This window comes from Leptodactylus fuscus, chromosome 1 (assembly GCF_031893055.1).
Source record: "Leptodactylus fuscus isolate aLepFus1 chromosome 1, aLepFus1.hap2, whole genome shotgun sequence".
Classification (NCBI taxonomy): Eukaryota; Metazoa; Chordata; class Amphibia; order Anura; family Leptodactylidae; genus Leptodactylus; species Leptodactylus fuscus.
This window is the reverse complement of record NC_134265.1, coordinates 145,062,635-145,082,300: the sequence shown is the minus strand read 5'-3', so window position 1 is coordinate 145,082,300 and position 19,666 is coordinate 145,062,635. Positions and strand designations below refer to the sequence as shown.

The following is a 19,666-nucleotide window of genomic DNA, read 5'->3' as shown; positions in this document are numbered from 1 at the left end:
AACGAGCAGTTGGACAGGTGTACCTAATAAAGTGGCCGGTGAGTGTATATCAAAGTTGAATCTGCCTGTAGTGTGTTTTTCCACTTTAATTTTGGAGGTGATTCCAAATCCAGGCCTCCATTGGTTAATAAATTTGATTTCCATTGATGATTTTTGTGTGATTTAGTTGTCATCACATTCAACTTTGTACAGAACAAAGTATTCAATGAGAATATTTCATTCATTAATTCATTCAGATCTAGGATGTGTTATTTAAGTGTTCCCTTTATGTTTTTGAGCAGTGTATATGTGTTTCTAGCTTTAAATATGTGGAACATTTTCAAAAAAGAGAAATAAACAGATTTTGTATTTATTTTTGCGAAAGTTGCTTGTAAAATGAATGTGTATATATATATATATATTACAATATTAACCAATAATATATACAGTGTTGCCCAAAAACACAAAAGAGAATGAAAAAAAAAGTCAAATCATTGATCATTGTACACAAAACTCCAAAAATGGGCTGGACAAAAGTATTGGCACCCTCAGCCTAATACTTGGTAGCACAACCTTTAGACAAAATAACTGCGAACAACTGTTCCGGGAACCATCAATGAGTTTCTTACAATGCTCTGCTGGAATTTTAGACCATTCTTCTTTGGCAAACTGCTCCAGGTCCCTGAGATTTGAAGGGTGCCTTCTTCAAACTGCCATTTTGAGATCTCTCCACAGGTGTTCTATGGGATTCAGGTCTGGACTCATTGCTGGCCACTTTAGAAGTCTCCAGCGATTTCTCTCAAACCATTTTCTAGTGCTTTTTGAAGTGTCTTTTGGGTCATTGTCCTGCTGGAAGACCCATGACCTCTGAGGGAGACTCAGCTTTCTCACACTGGGCCCTACATTATGCTGCAAAATTTGTTGGTAGTCTTCAGACTTCATAATGCCATGCACACGGTCAAGCAGTCCAGTGCCAGAGGCAGCAAAGCAACCCCAAAACATCAGGGAACCTCCGCCATGTTTGACTGTAGGGACCGTGTTCTTTTCTTTGAAGGCCTCTTTTTTTTCCCTGTAAATTCTATGTTGATGCCTTTTTCCAAAAAGCTCTACTTTTGTCTCATCTGACCAGAGAACATTCTTCCAAAACATTTTGGGCTTTCTCATGTAAGTTTTGGCAAACTCCAGCCTGGCTTTTTTATGTCTCTGGGTAAGAAGTGGCGTCTTCCTGGGTATCCTACCATATAGTCCCTTTTCATTCAGACGCCGATGGATAGTACGGGTTGACACTGTTGTACCCTCGGACTGCAGGGCAGCTTGAACTTGTTTGGATGTTAGTCGAGGTTCTTTATCCACCATCCGCACAATCTTGCGTTGAAATCTCTCGTCAATTTTTCTTCTCCACATCTAGGGAGATTAGCCACAGTGCCATGGGCTTTAAACTTCTTGATTACACTGCGCATGGTAGACACAGAAACATTCAGGTCTTTGGAGATGGACTTGTAGCCTTGAGATTGCTCATGCTTCCTCACAATTTTGCTTCTCAAGTCCTCAAACAGTTCTTTGGTCTTCTTTATTTTCTCCATGCTCAATGTGGTACACACAAGGACACAGGACAGAGGTTGAGTCAACTTTAATCCATTTCAACTGGCTGCAAGTGTGATTTAGTTATTGCCACCACCTGTTAGGTGCCTCAGGTAAGTAACAGGTGCTGTTAATTACACAAATTAGAGAAGCATCACATGATTTTTCAAACAGTGCCAATACTTTTGTCCACCCCCTTTTTTATGTTTGCTGTGGAATTATATCCAATTTGGCTTTTTGACTATTCTTTTTGTGGTTTTCCATTGAAGACAAATTAAATGAAGATAATAATACCAAAGAATTTGTGATTGCAATCATTTTCTGGAAGAAAATGTGTATTATCTGACAGAATTGCAGGGGTGCCAATACTTTTGGCCAACACTGTAGCAAGTAACATTGGGAATAATCTCAAGTAACCATCTCTTTGGCTTTGAGAAGGCCTAACAGAGATTGTGATTTTAATTTAAAAATCTAGTACATTTCCCCATGTTTTAAGGTTTCAAACCCTGTGTATGGTATCAGACACATGTTGATTTGATGTACCTTGAAATACACATTTGACCTATGTTTTTTGGATACAAAGTGACAGTATGGTACGACCCATGTATTGTAAATTGCAACTACGTTCCATTACATAGATCACATAGTTAGATTCAGAATTATTGGTGCCCATGATATTGAAGCTGATCTTATGAACTCAGTGATCCCATGATGGATTGAATAGCAACATTTGCATCTTGTTTTCATGCATTTATATACTCCTTTTTTCTTTTTTTTTTAATGATACAGACTTTTTGGCACTCTCTTGTTAAAGTGGGTGGTCTGCTGGGTGCTATTATATTTTTAAAAGTTTTCACCCATGTTATATTAGGTAGAGTGGGCACAAGGTTTCCAAGGAAAGGATCATTTAGTAGGATGTGCCAAGGTTTTTTTTTTAAATTTTTGTTATATGAGTGATTAAAACTTGTAAGAAATTGCCATATTGCTCTAGGTACCAGACTCTCATTTTGAGTCAAAGTACCTGCTTTTTGTTTTTTAAAGCAAATTTGACAACTTTTTGGGATAACCTTTCATGATAAATCTTTTAGTTATAACTATAATTTGAGCAATATAATCTAATTTTAAGATTCAGTTCTGTCTTATTCTTTTAAATTGAAGTATGGTATATTTAGCTACCACTTTTTAAAGTGACTGCTCCTAAACTTGAGAAGGCTGCTATCCTCCACTTTTTTTTTTTTTTTTTTTTTAAAAAAACCATCTGTCACAAATTCAGTGCCATTCATACTGAGAATCAAATTCTGAGTATGAGTATTTTACAAGTGGATCAGATATGGACCCTCTAAATTGAAGACCATAATCATTACAATTCAACTGGGTTATGAATTTATTTATATCTGGTTATGTGCCTTTCCAAACAAAAGCAAATCATCGATGTACCTTTTGTAGAAGTCTATATTTGCATACCACTGTTGGTCATATTAAAATATTCTTAAACCTTCCCATGTAGAGACTTGCAAAACTGGGCGCAAATTTAGTCCCCATAGCGGTACCCTTGCATTGTTGACTTAGTTGATTTTCAAATGAAAAGATGTTGTGTTGTGAAATAAACAACATGCTGGCTGATATAAATTCTCTGCTGAGTCTTGAACTAGGAAGTATGATGTAGCCCCTATGCATTTTTTTGTGGAATATTTAAGTATAAAACATTAGTCTAGTATAATTTACTTGCCAAACTAAATCGTTGAATTTGGTGATTAATGTAGATAAGTCCTTTAGATTAGACGGAAGTGTCTCTACATATCTCTGAAGATGGCAGTCTATGAACTCAGCTAAATTGCTGGCCAAGGAGTTGATCCCTGAAATAATTGGGTGTCCAGGTGGATTAATTTAATTTTTATGTGTTTTGGCAGGTGATAGTATATTGCCATTTTGGGTTTCTTGATGGTAAGAAATGTTTTCTTTTAAACTTAAAATAACATTGCTGCTTGTCTCCTTTATTGATAGATTGTATTTATTAATGTATTCATTGGTGGTATCTTGTGGTAAAACCACGTAATACTCAGTGTCTGATAGAATTCTGTAAGCTTCTGTTAAATAATCAGAGTGGTTTTGAATGACACTTTGTATGAGAAAATAAAAACTGACAATGTGGGCCCTCTCAAAAATAATCTGGGTGTTATGGTGGTGGAGGAGGATGAGGAAATGGCAGATCTATTAAATGCCTTTTCTACTGTATTTACTCAAGAAAAAAACAACGACAAAAGACATGATTAGGGTTATTGTAATTTCTCCATAAAATGTCACCCCTTTAATGCAGAAGAAAGTGTGGTGCCACCTTCAGAACACTAAAATAGACAAATCACCAGGTCCAGCTGGCATGCACCCCTGAGTTCTGAGGGAATTATGCATGGTGATAGACAGACCTTTATATCTAAAATTTAAAGATTTAGCAATGACTAGAAAATATGGTTCCAATATTCAAAAAGAGGTCTAAAAATGAGTTTGGGAAGTATAGATACGTTTTCTAAAAGACGCTATCCTGGAGTATCTCAATGTAAATAATCTTATTACACCCAATCAGCATGGGTTTATGAGGAATCGGTCCTGTCAGACTAATCTGATCAGCTTCTACGAAGAGGTCAGTTCTAGACTGGACATGGATAATGCGGTAGATGTAGTGTATATCTGGACTTTTCATAAGGCTTTTGAGGTTGTACCACATCAAATGTTGGTATACAAGATGAAAATGCTGAGAGTGAGGGAAACCATAATCATTTGAGTTCACAATTGGCTCACTGATAGGAAACAGAGGGTACTTGTTAATGGTAAATATTAAGACTGGGTCACAGTCACCAGTGGGGTGCCACAGGGGTCAGTATTGGGTTCACTTCCTGTTTAATATCTTTATTAATGACCTGGTAGAGGGTTTACAGATGATACAAATGGAGATGATACTAAACTCTGTAAGGCAATAAAAAATGAGGAGGATAGTAAAATATTACAAGGGGTTCTAAGGAAGCTGAAGGTATGGGCGGAGACTAGGCAAATGAAGTTTAATGTATAAACATGTAAGTTTATGAATTTGAGTTGAAGAAATAAAATATTATTATGTACTTAATACTAAAATACAGGAATAAGGTTGCCACTGAAAAAAATTAGGTAATTTGGTGGACAGCAAGCTTACCTTTAGTGACAAATGGCAGGCAGCTGCTGCCAAGGCAAATAAATTTATGGGATCAAAAGAGGAGTATGTTCTTTATGCAAATCGCTGGTATGGCCATACATAAACTATTATTACATCCCTTTATATATCATTACTAAAATAAGTGTAATTGTTTATCATGTGACACTTTCTTACAGTTTCTGTTGCTTGACAAATAAAGTGGGTGAATTTAATTGAGAAAGGTGTGGGATTTGTAAAATTAAAACAATTGGGTTGGGGCTTAACCACTTCAGTACCGGGCAAATTTATGGTCCAGGACCAGACACATTTTAGGTTTATTTTGTATGTGCGGTTTTGAGGTCTGTAACATTTTTCCCGTATGTCTCAGTCAACTAATTTTTGCGTCTTTTTTCGGGGACACATAGGGTTTTATTTTTATGTTGTTTTTATTTTTGAATGTGTTTTAATTTTTTTTATATCCAGGAAAATATAAACATAATAGGAGGGACATTGTGTCTGGTTTTCAATTTATAATTTTTTTTTATTTAATAACACAAAGTGTCACTGAAAAACTTTATAAAATAGTTTTTCCTCTCCGTTACGGTAATTTTTATTTTGTATGGTGTCGTCGGGGGTGGAGCTATAACCTTTAATAATGGCGTTTTATTAGCGTATTATTTATTTTTTATTATTATTTTATTTACATTTTTTTTAAAACTTTTATTATATTTTTATTTTTTATTTTTTTCCAGATTGTGTCCCCATAAGGTGATAAGAGACCTTTGGGGACATCTGATCACTTATTTTTTTGTACTGGAGGCTAATTTCTCCTATAACTGGGGCTGGTACATTTAGCCTCAGTTGCAGGAGGAATACAGCCTCCTGCACGCTGTATACACAGCTTACTGAGCTGATCTGAGTCCTGTAGGACCCAGCAGCTCTTGTAAGACTCTGCTCCCTGTGGATCACGTGTCCGCCGGGTCAGAGGGCAGCTGAATTATGGCTGTGTCCATAGCTGTGTATACAGCGCTCATTGAGCGCTGTATACACAGCGATCGAGAAGGCAGGGAAGGTAATAAATCTGCCCTGTCTTCTCTCTGGGAGCTCCAGCTGCAGTTACAGCCGGCTCCTATTGAAAGCAGCTGCACGATCTCCGTGCAGCTGCTGTGTTCTGACTGGATGTACAGGTACGTCCTGTCAGAACTAGGCAACCACTTCCCGGACGTATATAGTCTATGGGCGGTCCGGAAGTGGTTAATATAAGATGCCATGCACTAAAATTTAGTTTCATTTTTGTTGGAAACTAAGCCAACTAATAACTTGTGTGAAGTTAAACTAGACAGTCTAAAAGTGCGCCAGAAAAAATTGACTGTAAAAAAATTCTAGCGCACAATGTTGAGTCTAGGTTCTACTATCTGAAACTTATGCAGGACTAGTTTATCTGCCCCAAAGTATCCACAATAGTGCACTGGTTACTGTTGAACCTGGGCTTTAGTGGGTCAATTGACCTTCTGTCACATAAGATGACATCAATACAGGATAGAGATTTTTGATATTGCATTTGGGGCCTTATTACAGATTTTCAGACCCTAAAGGGGTTGTCCAGGATAAATTGATAATTAACCCCTAAACTAAACTACCTCCCCCCACCTAACTGCTAATTTACTTCAATTAAAAAAAATCTATAATTACCCATATCCCTGGAGCTGTCATGTGACCGCTCCAGGGACACTTTCTGATAATCCAATGATGTTCTATTTCACCACTTCCGAAATGGAACATCACCATCACTGTTCCCCTATTGCCATCAATACTTACCAAGCCTTTGTGTATCCAAGGATGGCTCCTCCTTCTCTTCCTGTCTTCTAGCAGTGGGCAGAATTGGTTAGCCAGGGAGACAGAGGGAGGGGCTAGTAATGGATGGAATCGATAGACTTAGTGAGATAGTGAAGGTGGGAGGGGCTAGTAATGGGCAAGATCGCTAGTCAGTGAGAGTGGGAGAGGCTAGGCTTAGCTAGGTAATGAGGGTGGGAGGGGCTAGGCTTAGTGAGAGGGAGGGTTTTGTAACGGAGTGAGAGAGAAGGAAGGGGCTGAGTGAGAGGGAGTTAGTGCAGCAGCTACACAGGAAGCTGTTCAGCAGAAAGCTACAGCATGTAAAACACAGAGGATAATGCAACTTCCAGAGACACTCAGAAATCACTCTAATAACTGCTAAAGGTATATGGGTGTACTTATTAACCCATCACTAGCACTAACAAAACCTTTTTAAAGAAAAAAGATTTTCTGCCCGGAAATCCCCTTTAAGGTCTAAAAGCAATGCATCATGTTTTTTCCCACATTACTTCTCAAAGAAAGTTGTGATTTCCAAACCATTGTGGTTTTGTGTCATCGTGTCCACTGCTTGTATTTTTCCACAATGTATGGATGAGATCCACTAGAATCCCATCCACTTTCCAGAGACTGTAAAACGCTGTGGTTTTTCCGCATGTTGGGCCCCGGCCTAGAACTTTGTTACACCTCTGCCCTTAAAATTAATATATTTTTGGCACAAATTCTCAATATTCCATGAACAAACATTTAATTTCCAATTATTTTGAAGAATTTCTTAAAGACCCCTCTATTTGTGATTAATTAATGCACACTCAGCACTTAAATAATAACATACATAATACAAATTAAGCAAAACAACATCTCCTCATTCCCTAACAAGGAGAAATTGGTTTGCTCTTTAGTGTCTTATGCGGCCAATCAGTGTTAATACGCATGAAAAGAAAGCAGGCATCTCATTTTCACTGTGCCAGGTGTTCAATAATTGTAAAACTGAATAATTTACAGCAAAGCATCCAGTGTATTTCTCGTTTCAGATGATATTATTTTACAATGCAAAAGAGGACATTTGAGATGCTGTTTAGGATTAACAAATCTACCTATTCATTGGCAGGGTATTGTGAGCTAAAGCCTCTGCCCATGGAAAAGGGCTGCATGACCCAACGAGAATGCACAAGAGCAAAGACTATGGAATTCCAATTAAGTTAGAACAAGGTCAGAAGAGAAAAATTTGCTCCAATCAAAGTGAATCTGAATGAAAGTAAAATGATAAAAGGACTGTTAGAAGCAATAATGCTGACTCATTCCTCAAAATGTTCAAAACACAAGGTAGAAAAATAATATAAAATTGTTGTGATGTAAAAATTGTTTCTAAAATACTAATTCCTTTGCAGAACCTATAATAGCTATTTTTCCACCATACTTTTATATACAAATCATACAACCAACCAGGTCTGGAATAAAAGGGCCTCCACCACTAAACTAGAAGGAGCTTCCACTTGTTGTGACAGCTGGAGTGGAGCTGCCATTTAGTGTAAAAATGCTTCAGATGCCCCAATGTTGTCCTCATTCATCTCTGTGCAGCAGAGTCGGGAGCTTTCCCTAAGCTATGGGTTGTTGTGCAACAGGATGTTTCTGCTTTAGTAATAGTGATGTTGAATGTGATGCTTCACATATGGTTTAGTACCAGCAGAAATAAAGAACTAAGAAGAAGCTCAACCACTGCAGTCTGAAAGGTCCATCGGATGAGGCGTCTTTGGAACTGGTACCACACAAGATGTTTTCCACAGTTGTGGCTCCACACCCAGCTTCAGGCTCATATTGTACATGTATGTAATAACACCACACAGATGGTCTCCACATATTTTAAGAACACTTGTGCTCATCCCATTGGGTCCTCTGGCCTTCTCTGCTTTTATCTTCCTGATTTCCCTATACACTTGTAACTCTGTGAAGATCACATTGTAACTAGATGGCAGTTCAGTTCAAGAGGAACTGGTTTGGTTTGAGCAAGCGGGTGGGGCCCTGGTGTGTGTGTGTGTGTGTGTGTGAGTTGAATGACATGCTGGGGTGGGAGGAGCTGGTGTGAGATCAAATCTGTTGAAAAATAGATTTAGTTCATTAAGCCACTTCCTGTCTCCTTCTGCCTGGGAGACAGGCTGTTTGTGGCCAGATATTGCCTTAAGACTATTCCATACTTTACTGATACATCCCCCAGCCATTTGCTGCTCCATCCTCCTCCTGTAGTTGGCTTTTGGTACAGTCTGCTGGGTTTATTAAAAAAAACAAACAAACTAAACCCTGGAGCCCGCTGGGCTTCTGATCCACAGGAACAGTCTGGTGTAAATAAGGTCTGGCAGTTAGCGCCACTGCCAGCCCACTACAGCAACCAGGTTACTCTATATAATCACAGAGGCCTATGTGGATCAGTGCAGCCGCTCAAAAAAAACCAGTCTAGCCAGCACTCCTGAGCTAGACTGTAAACAAACAGATAGTGTGCACTCAGAGACCAACTGAGGCACGCCACAGGTAGCTAACAACTTAAAGTTTCAGAATTAAATTCCTAACTGAAACTAAGAATTTCTGACTAACCAAATTCTAAACTAAACTAGCTAGCCTGAGCACATGCAGTGCATTTGAAAAATGACATTAGGGCAGCGGGCTGAGGAACCTCCCTCCTTAAAAAGGGAAAGGGCGGTCCAATTCAGTCAGCCCAGCTGCCCAAGGCGGAGGTGAATGGTCAACACGAGTGTCAATCACAACCTGACCACACCGTCCAGCTGCAAGAGGGTTTAACCCTTGCTAAGCCAGGCTGGCGGCAACAAGGAGGATGAGACAAGCGGCAAGCCCCTACCATAGAGGGACGGGCAGCGATCTGACCCCTTGGCCGCGGCTGCCACACAGTCCTAACAGCTTTCTCCTTCCTAATCTGTCGCCTCAGCTCCTTTTGCACATAACCCAGGCATTTCTTCTTTCCAGCCCTGAAGGCTCTCTTTTTCTCCTTGAGAAGAGCTTTTAAATCAGAGTTAATCCATGACTTGTTATTAGAGAAACACCTCACCACTTTTGTGGGTACTGTGATGTTTACACAGAAATTAATGTTGTCCATTATGCTGTATGTAAGCCACTCAATGTCATTCATATGGGAACCTAGCAACACTTCCCATGCAGTTGTGTGAAAACAATCCCCCAGAGCCCCATCACACTCTTCTGACTAGATCCTCACTGTACACGAGTAACAGCTGGTTCTCTACTTACAAGTAGCTTGCACAATGGTCGCAGATGCACCAGGCTGTGATCCAATCTACCTAGGGGCGGTAGGGCTGATGAGTTATATGCCTCCCTTACATTGGCCAAAAGCAAGTGCAGTGTTTTGTTGTCTCTTGTGTGGCAGGTTACATACTGTGTGAAGCTGGGTAGGGTGGATGATGATAGAGAGACATGGTTGAAATCTCCAGACACAAGGTGAAGGACATGGGTTTCCTAAAAGCCCTGACAGTGCCAAACACTATGTTTTATGCCAATTTACACTTTGATTTGTGATGAACTTATTGTACCTGAAACTAATCTTAAGACCAATCCACCAAAGCTGAAACTAAACCAATCTTCAGAGGTTCACCCATGCCTAGTGAACAGCTCCTGACTTGAGGTACATTTTATTTTTGCTACAAACTAACAGTATTATTCCTGTAGACATAAGACTCATGTAGACTCATGTACTTGACTTTCAGATCAGAGGTATGTCATGAGTGCAAGGTAGTACAGAGACTCAGGTAAAAGGTTAACAGTACCTCACCATGTAGCATCAACAGGTCAGGAGATGAAGAGGAGACACATGGGGATCATTATCTTGTTACTTCTGTGGCAGGTTTCCAGCACTTGGCTGACACAATGCGGTGCTGGTATAAATGGCAGCTGCAGTGAATAATAACACAGTAATTATCCAGTAAATCAATGCAGTTAAGAAAAAAAGTCTTTCCTTTGCAAACATGAAAATGGAAATAACCTCACTTCATTACGCCACCACTTAATTAAGTAATTGCACATGTGTTTGCAAATAACACACAATGAGTAACCAGCAATCTACTTTATCATTAATTACACAAATAGACAATATTTTAATGAACTGCAGATCAGATAGTAAAACACTACATATCATTTTACAATTACACATTCGTAAAAAAAATGTTAAGTAATCACTGAGCTATTTCCAAAGTGTTGGTAACAAAGAACTAGAATGCCCAAGCACAATAAAAGCATTAACTCCTTGCCATTGATAATATAGGAAGGTATTATCTACATCCCACTACAAAACTCAGTATGTGGTGCATAAAAATATGCAAGAGTCGTGGATACTGTACATTACTTGACCATTCCCATCTCTCATCTATTTATCAGTATACTAAGAATTTGTGGTATTCCTCTTGCTTACAGATATGGCAGGAAAAGAGTTTATTGTCTTAGGCACTGGGAAATTTTCATACAAAGTCCCAGTAGCATTAGGGCACCTTCACCCGGCGTAAGCTCTCGGCTCATTCCGAGCCGTACATGTGAGCGCTTCTAAACACTTCCCATTCACTTCAATGGGAGCGCTCGTAAAGCCGGCTTTCGCTGTGTGAAGGGGCCCTTAGATAAATATGATCATGACTAAAGTATGATGAAGCTATAGAGGTCTAGGGAGTGTCTGCAGGTGAATTCTTTACCTTTAGGTGCGTTGGTATTTAAAGAAAATTCTCTTGGAACCCAGAGATGGTACCTGATAGTGTCAGAAACCAAGGATTACCCAGGATGTCTTCAATGGACGAGGGTTTCTGAAGATCAAAACCAGTCAAGGATTGCGCACTCTCTTAAGCCCTGTGCCTGAAGTGGAGATTTACATGATAAGGCAAGAAAAGTAGGCCACCCATTAAAGGAAAGCAAGTCTCATACCAGTTTATATATTAGGTGGGTTGGAAGATCTTTCTAAAAACCACTCATAGTTTCAGACATGTTCAAGAGAATATAAAAACATAATTGTTTCTTTTATAAATTACCTATTTTAGATAAAACAACATTGATTATGGTCATTTTCCATGAAAACCCTTTAGAAGCTGCAAGCAACTAACTAACTAACTAGATCAGGCCACTTTAACCCTTTCACTGCCAATGGTCTCTGGAAATTTTACACCTCCAGTAGCCAGGGCAATTCTCACAGTTTTGAGATGGACAAATCCAACCTAAATTGCAACATTAAAAAAGCATCCAACCCCCCATACCTATATATTTTCTTAAAGTAGACACCTGTAGCATTATCAAAATGCCACTTGGTACTGTATATGAACAGGAACCTTCATGCAATTTTCATTTAAAATGAATGTTTTATGAAAAAATGCAAATAAATGTATATTAGTTGCTAAAAGCGGAAACCAAACAAAAAATTATATGCACCAAACCTCGTAAAAATAAGAATTCAACATGTGCAGAGTTAATTCATATCACTATGGCCTACAGCCGCATGCACAAGTCTTCAGAAAATCACCAGAACTGGAAGGAACAAAAATGTGCTTTGAAGCTAGAAATGTTAAAAAAGTATCATCCTATAAAATGTAGGGATTACACACCATGAAAAGTAAGTGAACCCCTAAACCCTATATATTTTTTGAAAGTAGACAACCTGAAGTTTACAAATGTCTTAATGGGTCATCGATAGCCACATCCACCTTCTTGCAACTTTGTGACAAACACAATAATTTTTTTTAAAAAATGCACTAAAACACATATTTGCACCTAAAACTCATGTTCAATCTCCTATTCATATACAAAATACATTTAAAATAATAGCTTAAGGTGTAGACAATGTATATTCAGTATATACTATATGACCGCAAACATCAACTACAAGAGCTCGGACTCCCAAAAACACTAATACAGAAGACAGGCTAATTTAATAATTCATATATACTACCACCTTTATGCAACTCTGCAGCAAACAGAGGTTGCAAGCAAAAATTTCACAAAAATTCAAATTTGCCACGAAAGTGCAGCTCAAGCAATCCCTTTCTGCAAACAAAATGTACTTTCCAAAAAACTGCATTATGTGAGGAGTTCATACATACCACACATGTATATATTTACAGGGGCGGGTGTTAAAGAAACACCAAAAATCGCAGAAATGCGCCATCCCATTTTGTGCATGCAAATTAAATAGGATGTTACATAAAAATGTTATTTTCCATCCCCCTATAAAAATTTTAGCAAACTATATGTTCATCTCTAGTGATAATAGTTATTACTATTATTTTAGCATGTAACAGATATCGCTAGAGGCGTATTTTACTCTTGAAAGCTCAGGTATAGACAGGACAGGGATTGGGTGAAATGTAAACTTTATTCACAACTTTGTGTATGTGTTGTGTAAGTGTTTGGTGCGACTTTTTTTGGCGCTGCGACCTGGACAATGGTAAACATCTGGGTCACAGCGCCAAAAAACTTCCTGGTTATGTTCACAGGGTATTATATAAGAATACCCCACTAGTAAAGCTCAGGGGGAATTACATTTTACCTGTCTGGTGTCACATACAGGTTATGCACAGATAATGATGATCATTCATTATTAGAGATGAGCGAACAGTGTTCAATCGAACACATGTTCGATCGGATATCAGGCTGTTCGATGTGTTCGATTCGAATCGAACATCACGTGGCAAACTCCAAAAAAATTTGATTCCCCTCCCACCTTCCCTGGTGCTTTATTTGCACCAATAACAGCGCAGGGGAGGTGGGACAGGAACTATGACACCGGAGGCATCGAAAAAAAATCGGAAAAAGTCATTGGCTGCCGAAATCAGGTGACCTCCATTTTAGACGAATAGTGGATTTCAAATCCGGGTCATATGAGAATGTGAACTTTGTGACTAAGAGACAGGGATAGCTGTACAGGCAGGGATAGCTAGGGATAACCTTTATTTAGGTAGGAATGTTATTAAAAATAACTTTTTGGGGCTCTATCGGGTGTGTAATTGTGATTTTTGTGACAAACTTTTTCCCATAGGAATGCATTGGCCAGCGCTGATTGGCCAGAGTACGGAATTCGACCAATCAGCGCTGGCTCTGCTGGAGGAGGCGGAGTCTAAGATTGCTCCACACCAGTCTCCATTCAGGTCCGACCTTAGACTCCGCCTCCTCCGGCAGAGCCAGCGCTGATTGGCCGAAGGCTGGCCAATGCATTCCTATGGGAATGCAGAGACTTAGCAGTGCTGAGCCAGTTCTGCTCAACTACACTGTGTGCCGGTCAGCCCATCTGATATAGCAGAGCCGAGTGTGCACACTCGGCTCTGCTACATCAGATGTAGCAGAGCCGAGGGTGCACTAGAACCCTTATGCACACTCGGCTCTGCTACATCAGATGGGCTGACCGGCACACAGTGTAGTTGAGCAGAACTGGCTCAGCACTGCTAAGTCTCTGCATTCCCATAGGAATGCATTGGCCAGCCTTCGGCCAATCAGCGCTGGCTCTGCATGTGGCATGTGTGGTGGCATGTTTTATGATAGCCAGACCCTTCCTGTAGTTCCATATATGTGTGAAATTAAAAGTTTCATAAACTGCAATAGTCACCATGTGATTTACATTATTTGTTGTAACACTTGCTATTTAGTAAATGTGCGCTGCACGATTTGGACAGTCAAAACTGTTTTGTTGAACATTTGTCAGTTTGCGGTAAAGAAATTGGTGACAACTAGAGATGAGCGAGTAGGTATTCGATTGAATACTACGGTATTCAAAATATTCGTACTCGATTGAATACTACTAGCTATTCGCAGTAAATATTCGATTCAGAACCAGCGTTGATTGGCCGAATGCTATACAATGTATAGCATTGGGCAAATCAATGCTGGTTCTGCAGCAGGCTCATCCTTGCTAGTCAGAAGAGATGGCAGCTTGCTGTTACGAGGGAGCAGACTTTTTCTCATAGGAATCCAATGACCAGTGTTGATTGGCCAGTGTACAGCATTCGGTCAATCAATGCTGGTTCTGCCGGAGGCTTGTCTGTGAGGAGGCGCAGTCTAAGATCGGACCACAGCAGTCTCCATTGTGGTCCGATCTTAGACTCCGCCTCCTCATAGACGAGCTTCCGGCAGAACCAGCGTTGATTGGCCGAATGCTGTACACTGGCCAATCAACGCTGGTCAATGCATTCCTATGACAAAAAGTAAGCTACCTCGTAACCGCATGCTGCCAGCTCTCATAGGAATGCATTGACCAGCGTTGATTGGGCAGTGTACAGCATTTGGCCAATCAATGCTGGTTCTGCCGGAGGCTCGTCTGTGAGGAGGTGGAGTCTAAGATCGGACCACAGCAGTCTCCATTGTGGTCTGATCTTAGACTCCGCCTCCTCACAGATGAGCCTCCAGCAGAACCAGCGTTGATTGGCCGAATGCTGTACACTGGTCAATCAACGCTGGTCAATGCATTTCTATGACAAAAAAGTCAGCTCCCTCGTAACAGCAAGCTGCCAGCTCTTCCAACTAGCAAGGACGAGCCTGCTGCAGAACCAGCATTGATTTGTCGCTGGCTTGTCTTTGCTAGTCGGGAGAGCTGGCAGCTTGCTGTTACGAGGGAGCTTACTTTTTATCAGCGCAACTGCAAGCGTTGTGCAGTTAAGGCGCACGGACCTCATAGACTATAATGGGGTCCGTGCGCTTTAACTACACAGTGCTCCTCCTAAACACTCTCCTCCTGCTACTCGTGGACTTGGTGACTCTCCTGAGTCGAATAGCGGTTTCCCCTGAAACGAGCATTTTTTTCCCATAGAGTATAATGGGATTCGATATTGGATCGAGTAGTCGAATATTGAGGCTCTACTCGAAACGAATATCGAATGTCGAATATTTCACTGTTCGCTCATCTCTAGTGACAACATGTTTGTTGTATCTAAATACTTCATTTTGCAACACAACGAAGATGTTTCCTCTTTTTTTTGCGATTGAATATGAGTAAAATGCTATTAAAGAGAGAAGCTTGTTGGATCCTGAAACTTAAATTAAGATTTCCTAGGAGTCTGGATATGAAAAATTATCTGGCATATCTTTACTAAGACTGGAACCCGTGCATGCAACGTGCTGTGATGGTGTTAGAATGTTTTTTTTTCAATAGAGTTTTATTCAAATGCTTGGTGCCAATATGGTGCAATGTTGACATTGTGACATTGAGGTGCGGACCACAATATGTAGATGTCCTTTTATAATATTTGTTGGGTTTATATTTACTGTGGATATGGATTATATGTTTATTGTTTTTTTATTTGACTTAAGTGACATGGAAAAAGTAGACAAGAACAATTGTGGTCCATGCACTGATATTTCCACCGGAATATATTTGGATTGTACGTCACATTAATTTAATATACAGGGCTTTGGCTGATGTTTGAGTGTGTTATTATGTAATTCTTCACTGTATGCAATCGAAGTGAAATGGCCATCAGTGGCTTATTGGTAACGTATTTTACTATTAGAGGCTTGTTCTTCTATGCACAGTGTACAATATATATGCCGCGAGTTTGCACTTGTATTTAGAATAAGTTTGGATCATTTCTATTTGCCGCCTTTACTAGGTACATACCACATGATATGGCATGTGACTAAATGATTGTTAGTGTACATGACTGCATTTGTGTATAGGCTGGTGATGAGTAAGTTTTGTATTTGCCGTCTATTTTAGGTACATATCATATGATACCTCATTTGGTAATATTCAACACTTGGTCTAACAGAGGAAGTTGTTAGCTGCCAGTTTGGGATTTATGCCCTTTGGATTAATGATGCATCAGCATATGGGGTAAGTGTAATAATGTATATATATATTCCTTATATATTTATCAATTTTTTAAAGTTTACGTATCATTAACGTGTGTGGATCCGATGATTTCAATGATTCAAAGACTTTTTCTTAGTGTTAATATTTCAATGTTAAGGAGTGTATGTTGAGATAGTAATTTGGTGCAAGTTTCATTGGCGTGCTGACAAATATTTTCAATATCTTGGAGAAAGGGAGTTACAGTACATAAACAGTGTAGTATAGCAAGCTATGCTGTTTCTGTAGCTCCTGTTTACTTCTATGGTAGTTACAGAAACAATGTAGCTTTGAGCCATGTATTCCCATTTTAATGAATTATGATTTTATTAATTATAGTTTAGATTGGAGTATTTCAATGAATCCAAAAACCATGGGTTGCATGTTGATCTTAGGTCAAAGTTTTTTGTGATACCCTTTCGCTCATGAATGTATCTCTTTTATATATGTACTTTTTTCACGGTCTAATGTGGCTAAGTTGACTTTAGCTTCCCCTGCACCCTCAATTTTGTCCTTTATTTTAAGGTATATCAGTAGGTGGATTATATCTAAATGCCGGAAATGTTTTAGCTCCGAATGTATAGTCTGTTTATTCCCTAAGGAACGTTCTGTATGTTTTCTTCAGTCTGCTACATCTCCAGTAGTCAATCTCTTAGATATTCACTGTAAATAATCAGTTAAGGACATTACTATCTAAGTAGTAAATCCTGACTGAATGATTATTATAAAAATGTTGTGACGTGTTTTCTGAATTTATTGCATCAAACTTTTTATCATAAACAAAGATATCGCATATATTGATTCACTGTTAACAGTAGGATCATTTTTAAGTAGCAGTTTTTTAAGTGAAATGCACTTCTGGACCTATTGACCATCATTTGATCTCTGCTTTTTGTTTCTAAGAGGCAGCATTATTGCTCTTTTCCAAGAAATAATTCTTCAGTGAATGTCATGTTGCTTACTGCTGAGTCTTCCTAGAACTGCTATTATGGTCAGAACATACCAAATTGAGCACCAGATGGGTACACTTGTATGCCTGCATCCATATAAAATAAGACCCGGGGGCTATACATCTGTATTCTTACTACCCATATTTCTGCCCATCACACAAAATTGCAATTTCAAGGTTAACTTATTAAAGCTGATGTTAATAACATTGTAGCCAGAATCCTGTCATTTAATATGTATATTTATTACAATCTGAGAAAATGATAATTTGTTATTGTTTTTGGCATACCAAATTGTTGTATCTATTATTTATTTCTATGTATTATCTATCTAATTTAGGCATCTGTCGTATCTTATGGCATCACACAAAATACTTGCTTTTTAGGTTTTCCCATTGACTTTTGTTGAATAAGGGAGAGAACTGCATATATATATATATATATATATATATATATATACACACACACACACACACACACACACATACCATATCTGTTTAGCAATGTGTTGATTTTGTAGAGGCAGCTTGAGTCCAGGGCCCCACACAGGGCCGCCGATAGGCCAGTACTACTGCTACTGGCGTCAGGGGCCCGGCCAAATTTAAAAATTGGGGGGGTCCGGGCCCCTGGCGCCGGCAGCAGTCATTGTATGTCCTGCTTGTTTCAACTCAGATCTGCGTCCAGAGGACGCAGATCTGAGTTGAACACATACGCGGCTGAAGCAAGGAGCTGACACCGGTCAGCTCCTCGCTTCACCGCTGCCCGCCTCTCTCGCTGACACATGTGGCTGAAGCGAGGAGCTGACCTGTGTCAGCTCCTCGCTTCGCCGCTGCGGCCTCTCTCGCTGACACATATGCGGCTGTCTCAGCCGCATATGTATCAGCGAGAGAGGCGGCAGCGGCGAAGCGAGGAGCTGACACAGGTCAGCTCCTCGCTTCAGCCACATATGTGTCAGTGTCAGCGAGAGAGGCGGCAGCGGCGAAGCGAGGAGCTGACACAGGTCAGCTCGCTTCAGCCGCTGAAGCGAGGAGCTGACCTGTGTCAGCTCCTCACTTCGCCACTGCCGCCGGCTACCCGGCAGTGTAGACGCGATGTGATGACGTCACATCGCGTCTACAACTGTGCGCCAGTAAGAGAGAGAGGCGCGCAGAGAGCAGCGGGGGAACGAGGAAAAGGTAAGTGTAATGTGGATTATGTGGAACGTGAAACTGGGGGCAGATGAAGGAGAGGACGGCATGACACTGGGGGCAGAGATGGGGGGACATGAATCTGTGGGCAGAAATGGAGGGGACATGGATCTGGGGGCAGAGATGGAGGGGACATGGATCTGTGGGCAGAAATGGAGGGGACATGGATCTGGGGGCAGAGATGGAGGGGACATGAATCTGGGGCAGAGATGGAGGGGACATGAATCTGGGGGCAGAGATGGAGGGGACATGAATCTGGGGGCAGAGATGGAGGGGACATGAATCTGGGGGCAGAAATGGAGGGGACATGAATCTGGGGGCAGAAATGGAGGGGACATGAATCTGGGGGGACATGAATCTAGGGGCAGAAATGGAGGGGACATGAATCTGGGGGAAGAGATGGGGGGACATGAATCTGGGGGCAGATGAAGGGTGTGTATGAAGCTGGGGGAGAGACGGAGGGGGGACATATAATTTACGGGTGACTGTAGGAGGATTATACAGTGCCGCACATTTTATCCCTCTTTTGGTTCTTCAACAGTTGGGAGGTATGGATACAGGGGGCAATGGAAAGATGTTAGTGGGTGGACGGGGGGGATTGTTGGGACATCGGGTGTGCGGCACTGCGGAGAGGGAACTGGGGCAATAATATATAATATATAAGTTTTTAGCTGGAGAATAATAATGATGTAGGCCGCTATGTTACTAGCCTAGCAGCCTGTTTGGGGGTGGGACTTTCACTGTAAAGGAGTATTCACGTTGTGTTTTTGGCCTCCCTTGCTGGGATACGTTGGTAACCAGTCACAATCAGCTCCCCACTTATCCCTGCACGGAGAACTGCAGGCCCCCCTTTTTTTTTAATGGCCAGTTCTTCGTGCAGAGATAAGTTGACAGCTGATTTTGACTGGTTACCAACGTATCCCGGCAAGGGAGGCCAAAAACGCAATGTGAATAAGCCCTGAGGATTTATTAAGAGGGCTCTTATAGATGGTGTTGGCTCTCTATAGGCGCTGTCACACGTAGCAGATTTTACCTGCAAATAGAATCTGATTAAGCCTTGTAATGCTGCTAAATAAAGGGAAATGTAATACAGAATTGGTGTGTCGCAAAATAAGGTCGTTTTAAAATGGCGGGGGGGGGGGGGCAGACACTT

At 40.5% G+C, this 19,666-nt stretch overlaps 1 pseudogene; it reads left to right on the top strand.

The window, feature by feature from the left end:
* The first annotated feature begins 18,160 nt into the window (after window positions 1-18,160).
* LOC142190977 (small nucleolar RNA SNORA17) lies at window positions 18,161-18,273 on the top strand (annotated as a pseudogene).
* The last annotated feature ends 1,393 nt before the right edge of the window (window positions 18,274-19,666 follow it).